At 37.2% G+C, this 6,925-nt stretch overlaps 1 pseudogene; it reads left to right on the top strand.

The window, feature by feature from the left end:
- Positions 1-6,470: 6,470 nt before the first annotated feature.
- On the top strand, positions 6,471-6,567 carry LOC149158937 (U6 spliceosomal RNA; annotated as a pseudogene).
- The last annotated feature ends 358 nt before the right edge of the window (positions 6,568-6,925 follow it).

Raw genomic sequence — 6,925 nt, 5'->3', positions numbered from 1 at the left:
CTAGACATGTACAAATTTGATGGCTTTAACCTAGAATTATGGGTGTCACAAATGGAATGATATTTCTACCTTAATAACATTTGGGATGATGAAACTAAACTACATGTGGGAGCCATTTACTTGGACTAACAACAATGAAAATGGTGGAAGTGGCATCATAAATGTTATCTAGGGAGGCCAACTTGGAACATGTTTTCAAATTCCATTTGTGACCACTTTGATCAGGAATCTCACTTCCTGGTTTGCCACACTAAGCTCAGGAAAAAGGATACAGTACATGACTACATTGCAGCCTTTGAACAATTGGCCATCCAGACCGAAGGACTAGGAGATTTCTTTTACTTGGAATGTTTCATTAGTGGCCTAAAGGAATCCATCCAAACCCATGTATGAATGCATCACCCAACTACTTGGTTGGAAGAATGCACCAAGGCCTTAGGGGTAGAAGTCACTTTAAATGCCCAATCCAATCGTCCAAATTTCGTTGCATAGACACATCCCACCATGGCTATGGGCCCCACCCAAACACTTAAGGTTCAAAAGGTGCCACTGGAAGAAATTCCTGAAAGAAGGAAACAAGGACTCTGCTACTACTTTGATGAAAAATATTCCCCAGGACATAAATGTAAGGAAAGAAAATTCTTTCAAATCAACGCTATTGAAAATAGATCTGCCAATGAAGCTCCATCCATTGAAGTGACTGAGGAGGAAGAGGGTGAACCCCTAACAACCCCATACACTGATACTACAGTTACACCAAATGAGCTAATTATGTCACTCCATTCCTTGGTCGACATTTCTTCTTCCTAGACTCTCAAAATTTGAGGTTTTCTTTAACATTGGTCAGTATTGGTGCTAATTGATAGTGGCAACATGCATAAATTTTTCCATAATAAAGTAGCAGAATCCATTCATTGTTTTTTTAGGGTATTATCTAATTTCCAATTCCTTATCATTGATTGGGGAACCATGAAATTTGAAGGACGCTATGAAAGTATTAAGCTTCGAATGGGGGATTATCACCTCAAAGCCCGCAGGTTGGCCATTGAAATGGGTAGTTGTGACATTGTACTTGGTGTTGAATGGATCCAAACATTAGGTCCTATCAAAATGGACTTATAGGAGTTATATATGGTATTTAAGAAAAATGACCATGCTCATACATTGTGGGGACTCTAGGCAGGTTCTCCTACTATCATCAATTTGGATCAAATGGGGAAGCTATTAAAAAAGGGCCATCATGGGAAAGTAGCACAACTTAATGCCATCCAGGCTATTGAATCCACTCCTCCTCACATTCATCCCGATATGGAAGATGTATTATATCACTACCAGCAGATCTTTGAAAAACCTAAGGAGCTCCCACCATCTAGGGGTGAACATGATCATAACATCCCTTTGCTCCTTGGTACCCAACAACCAAATTTACACCCCTATCGATATCCTTTTGCACAAAATAATGAAATTGAAAAAATCATCAAGGAACTCCTCGAAGCAGGTGTTTTTCGTCCCAGCACCAGCCCTTATTCCTTTCCAATGGTCATGGTTCTATAGAAAGACAGTGAATGGTGCATGTGTCCAGATTTTAGGGCCCTTAACAAGCTCACTATCAAGGACAAATTTCCTATCCTAGTGGTGGATGATCTATTTGAGGAACTGCATGGTGCCAATCTTTTTACCAAGCTAGACCTTTACTCAGGCTATCACCAAATAAGGATGAAGGAAATGGACATTCCCAAGACAACCTTCCAAACTCATGAATGTCATTATGAATTCCTGGTCATTCCATTTGGTCTCTATAATGCCCCATCCACCTTTCAGAACCTCATGAACCAACTTCTAAAACCATACCTCAGAAAATTTGTCTTGGTTTTTTTTGATGATATTCTCATTTACAACATAACATGTGACACTCACCTTCAACATGTTGACCAAGTATTGCACCTTCTCCAAGAGCATAAACTATTTGTCAAATTATCCAAGTGTTCCTTTGGCATGGAAGAAGTAGAGTATTTGGGACATATTGTGGGTCGTACAGGAGTGAGGTTTGATCCAAAAATGATTCAGGCAATGCAAGGTTGGCACCAACCCAAAGCCTTAAAGAGTTTGAGGGAATTCTTGGGTCTCACGGGCTACTATCACAATTTTTTCCACAATTATGGATGCATTTCCCTACCCATCACTAATATTCTTAAGAAAAAATCATTTCTCTAGATTGACACATCTCAGCAGGCCTTCTTGGCTCTCAAACAGGCCATGTGTTCCACTCCAGTATTGGCCCTACCAGACTTTACAAAACCTTTTATTATTGAATATGATGCTTCAGGTACGGGCATTGGTGCAGTATTAATGCGGGAAGGTAGACTATTATCTTTCACAAGTCAACAACTCAGTAGCAAGAATCTAGGTCAATCTACATATGAGAAAGAAATGATGGCCATATTACATGCAGTAGACACTTGGCGATCGTACTTATCGGGGTGTCATTTCAAAATATGCATTAACCATCATAACCTGAAATATTTCCTCAAGGAGCATCTATCATAGCCACAACAAAATAAATGGCTCGCAAAAATGTTGCAATATGTTTATGAGATAATTTACAAGAAGGGGCATGACAATGTAGTGGTTGATGCCTTATCACATCAATTTGAGGATAAGGGTACCCATTTATCCCTCTATTTACCCATACCATATTGGATTGAAGAATCCCATCAAGAATGGTTCTCCCACTCCTCTCTGTCCCAACTCATTAATAGATTATGGGCAGATCCTAATTCCTCAAAGGACCAAGTAGTGTTATCCCGAACCTCAACCCTCAAAAACCACACCTTGGAAGAGTTACACTCCTCTCATATTGTAGGAAATTCAGGCTTTCAGAAGACCTATGCACGAGCATGCATCTCTTTCTTTTGGAATGACATGAAGAATGAGATTCTTAATTTTGTTTATGAATGCAACGTATGCTAGCGGAACAAACAGGAAACAATTAAACTACCAGGAACCTTACAACCATTTCCACTTCTTGCTTCCATTTAGGCAGATGTTTCCATGGATTTCAAATTTACAGGTGTCCCATACTCAGGAAACAAATCATTCATCATGCTGGTTGTTGATAAACTTTCCAAATATGCTCACTTTTGCACTCTACCACACCCATTTACCCCAACATTGGTGACTCAAGTTTTCATGGACCAAATATTCAAACTGCATGGCATGCCAACTTCCATTGTGTCTAATCAAGACCCTTTTTTCACTAGAAAATGTTGGCAGGAAATTTTAAAGAAATAGGGACACAAATCCAACTGAGTACAACTTATCACTCATAAACCGATGGTTAAATAGAAGCAGTCAACAAATGTCTGGAGACTTATTTGCAGTGCTTCACTTTATAAAAGCAACATCAATGTGTAAGGTGGCTTCCTTTAGCTGAATGGTGGTATAATATTAATTATCATGAAGACACCAAGATGACACCATATGAGGCAGTGTATGGAAAACTCCCACCTTCACCATCTTCTTATATCTGAGGATATTCCAAGGTACATGTAGTTGATCAGCTTTTGCAGAACTGTGTCACCATGATCATTCATCTCAAAGATAATATACATCAAGCTCATAATAGAATGAAGCAACAAATCGACCAACACCATTCAGAGAGATAGTTTCAAGTAGGTGACCAGGTGTTCCTGCAACTCCAACCTTATAAGCAGGCCTCTCTCAAATAAAAGGGCTACCAGAAACTAGCACCAAAATTTTATGGGCCTTATCAGGTACTTCAGTGTATAGGAGTAGTCACTTACAAACTGGCCCTACTGACTACTTCTAAAATCCACTTGGTCTTCCATATATCCTTCCTCAAGAATGTTGTGGGGAACAATTCTAGGGTTCAAACAAGTCTTCTAAAATTGGATGAGGAAGGTCCACTTTGGCTTCGACCTGAATAGGTCCTCAATACTCAAGAAAGACATCTCTGGGTCTGCATGATCAAGGAAGTCCTCATCAAGTGGAAAGAAACCTTTCCATAAGATGCAACATGGGAACCAACCACTATTCTTCAGCAGTTTCTTCACCCTCGACCTTAAGGATAAGGATTCTTTTGATGTGTGGGGGGAGGGGGGGGTGGGGCCAGCATGTAAGGGTCCAACCCTAACCCCTTTATTTATGTAATAAGCCCAAGGGGCCCAGTTAGAGTCATAGTTAGTTAGTTGATTCAATAAAGTCCATAAGAAGTTATATGCATTAATAATAATTGTAAGTGGTTGACCCACATTATAGAAAAGGGACCACAATTACTTATAAATGGGCCATAGTTAATAAATAAAGTGGTTAAATCGTATTATGCAAGGGACGACTAGCAGTTAGGGTTATGGATGGCATAAAGCTATAAATAGTCTTAAATAGTAAGGGAAGAAGCGTAGAGTTTTATTGTAATTGATATCTGCTCTGTTGGAGGTTTCCCCCTTGAAGAGGCAAGTGAACATTGTATTCTACTTATGAATAATAAAATATTGTATCTTGTCTCAATTCATGTGATATTTTTGTGTTTTGGGATATAGTATTTCGTATTCCTAGTATAACTAAGATTTTTTGAGATTGTTTAAATCCTCTACTTAATCAATGGAGGATCTCCCTCCAACCTTAGGGGTTTCAGTGTGACTTTCCCACCAGGTTATGGAATGACCCTTTATTTTTAATCAAACAAACAAATTTTTTTGTTCCTCCTCCATGTGGTGGACACATAAATACAATTTTAACTATTGAAACCAATGATTTAATTGCAAATACCTAAAATCACCTTGATATGGCTTGATTTCAACCTTTTCTTCCATGTTGAATATGGATTGTGAATGGTTCATGGAACTAGAACTAGGTTGTTCTTTTCCAGATTCTCTCTTGGACTCCTTCTTTGGTATCAATTCCCTAACTTTTCCTCTTATATGACCTCTGAGTTGAAACCTTTGTCTTCTTTGATTCTAAGGTTATTTTCCAGATCTACCATGAGGAGGTTCATACTAGAATTGATATTGGTGACCTACTCTTTCGGCCTTGCAAATCTCACCTTTACTAGATCTCAGGGGTTATTAATAGATTTGTCGGTCGTGGCTAGGGTCTTATGACTTTTACCTTAACTAATGTGGATCCCTTGCAACCTTCCACAATATACAAACATATTTTAATAGGATATGATCCATAAAATTCCATGGATATTCCACTAGATAGTTTGTCACAAGAAATCTAATAAAGAAATTTACTAAACTACAAAATATATGCTATGAGGGTTAATTTTTCCTTAGATTTATGGAATTATTAAGTTATTGTTTATTGCATATGCATGCAAAATATGGAAATGAAGAAAATAGAGAACAAATAGAACAATCACCCACAAAATGGACATAACATGGCCAAAATACTTGATGCAAGGTTCCATCTGTTGTGATGATTCTACCAAGAATAGGGTGTGTGTCATAATGGTTCTTTTTCATGACCCTGGAAAGTAGAATATAGAGCCCCCCATTTCCATGTGAGACTTAAGATGTGGGGGAGAGGCACATATGTGATCAAGGAATGACATATAGACAAATATTAATATGAAGCATTAATGCTTGGTGCTTAGTAGCTCTATTTTCTCTATTACATTAAGCTCTTGAAGTATATGAAATCACTCAAATCCTGTAAATTTTTTTTAATTCACAAACTAGAAGTTATTAGGGAGAAATCTATCAACTCTTTACTCTTATTAATGTGCAAACTAAAGGTTGTGAAGATGCTTTCAAAAATAGTGTAAGATTCTACTAAAAAATTGTGTCAATTCTTAGTAATTTGCAAACCAAAATCCAAAAAAAAAACAAAAACAAAAAACAAAAAACAAAACAAAACAAAACAAAAAAACAAACAAACAAACAAACTTTGAAGAAAGACATAAACTTTTGCCATATTATTTGACATAATTTCAAGTTCCCTTGGGCTTAATATGGTCTCTCCCTTCTTTAAGCTTAAGGGACAAAAACAAATTTTCCAACCACTCAAACTCAAAGGAAAATCAACTATTTATTAATTAAGTTTGTGAGTACTCTGGTGGCCCATTTTGTAACGATTTTCTATTAGGGACTAATTCTTTTGAACCTAAGTGAATGAAACAAATAGGACGATTCAAGTCACCAATTTGATAACCCCTCATTCTCGAATTTGAAATATTGAAATGTCTCTTGTTTTTTTGGTAGAGATGTTTCGTATTTCATCATAATTCAATATTTATATAGTGTTATTTGGGTTTCGCTGTTGTGGTGTAGATAATTCAAACCTCATGGACCCACAGATGAATAACATATTTTTCTTAAATTTACATAGGGCTAGGTTGCAGATTATAAAGATTGACACAGAAGCACAGGGATTCATCTTATGGTTGAGCAATATTTTAGCACATGCAAAGGGTAGTGCGAAGAAACATGATATGGTTGAGGCATTTTGTTTGGCTGATGTTGCAAATTATAGGGAAAATTAGAATGATACAGAGAATATTAGTATGGCTCCTGCGTGGATGACAAGCACAAATTGAGAGATTATAGGGAGGGAAGCGCCATGGAATATAATATGGTTGAGGATTTTTGTTTTGCCAATGTTGCAGATCATACTGGTTGGAGCATAGAGGAATTTAATCCATATTTTATTCAAAATCCATCTTCAATACAAAGGGGTAAATTCATTATTTTATCAATTTGTTTATAAAGAATAAGCCACATATTAAATTGGACTCATTATCCTTTTTTATGGTCAAGTAAGAGTGAAGCCTTTAATTAACCGATAAAAATATTACATATGGTATACGTCTTTACAAGTGTAAAGACCAGCAAAAGACAGACTCGTTGTTGGTTAACGGACAACAGGGTCAACAAAACCCAAAATCATACATCGCATCACGGAG

This window comes from Pinus tabuliformis, chromosome 5_2 (assembly GCF_031772625.1).
Source record: "Pinus tabuliformis cultivar Carrire ecotype Pingquan chromosome 5_2, CPIR1, whole genome shotgun sequence".
Classification (NCBI taxonomy): domain Eukaryota; kingdom Viridiplantae; phylum Streptophyta; class Pinopsida; order Pinales; family Pinaceae; genus Pinus; species Pinus tabuliformis.
This window is presented reverse-complemented; position numbering and strand designations above follow the sequence as displayed.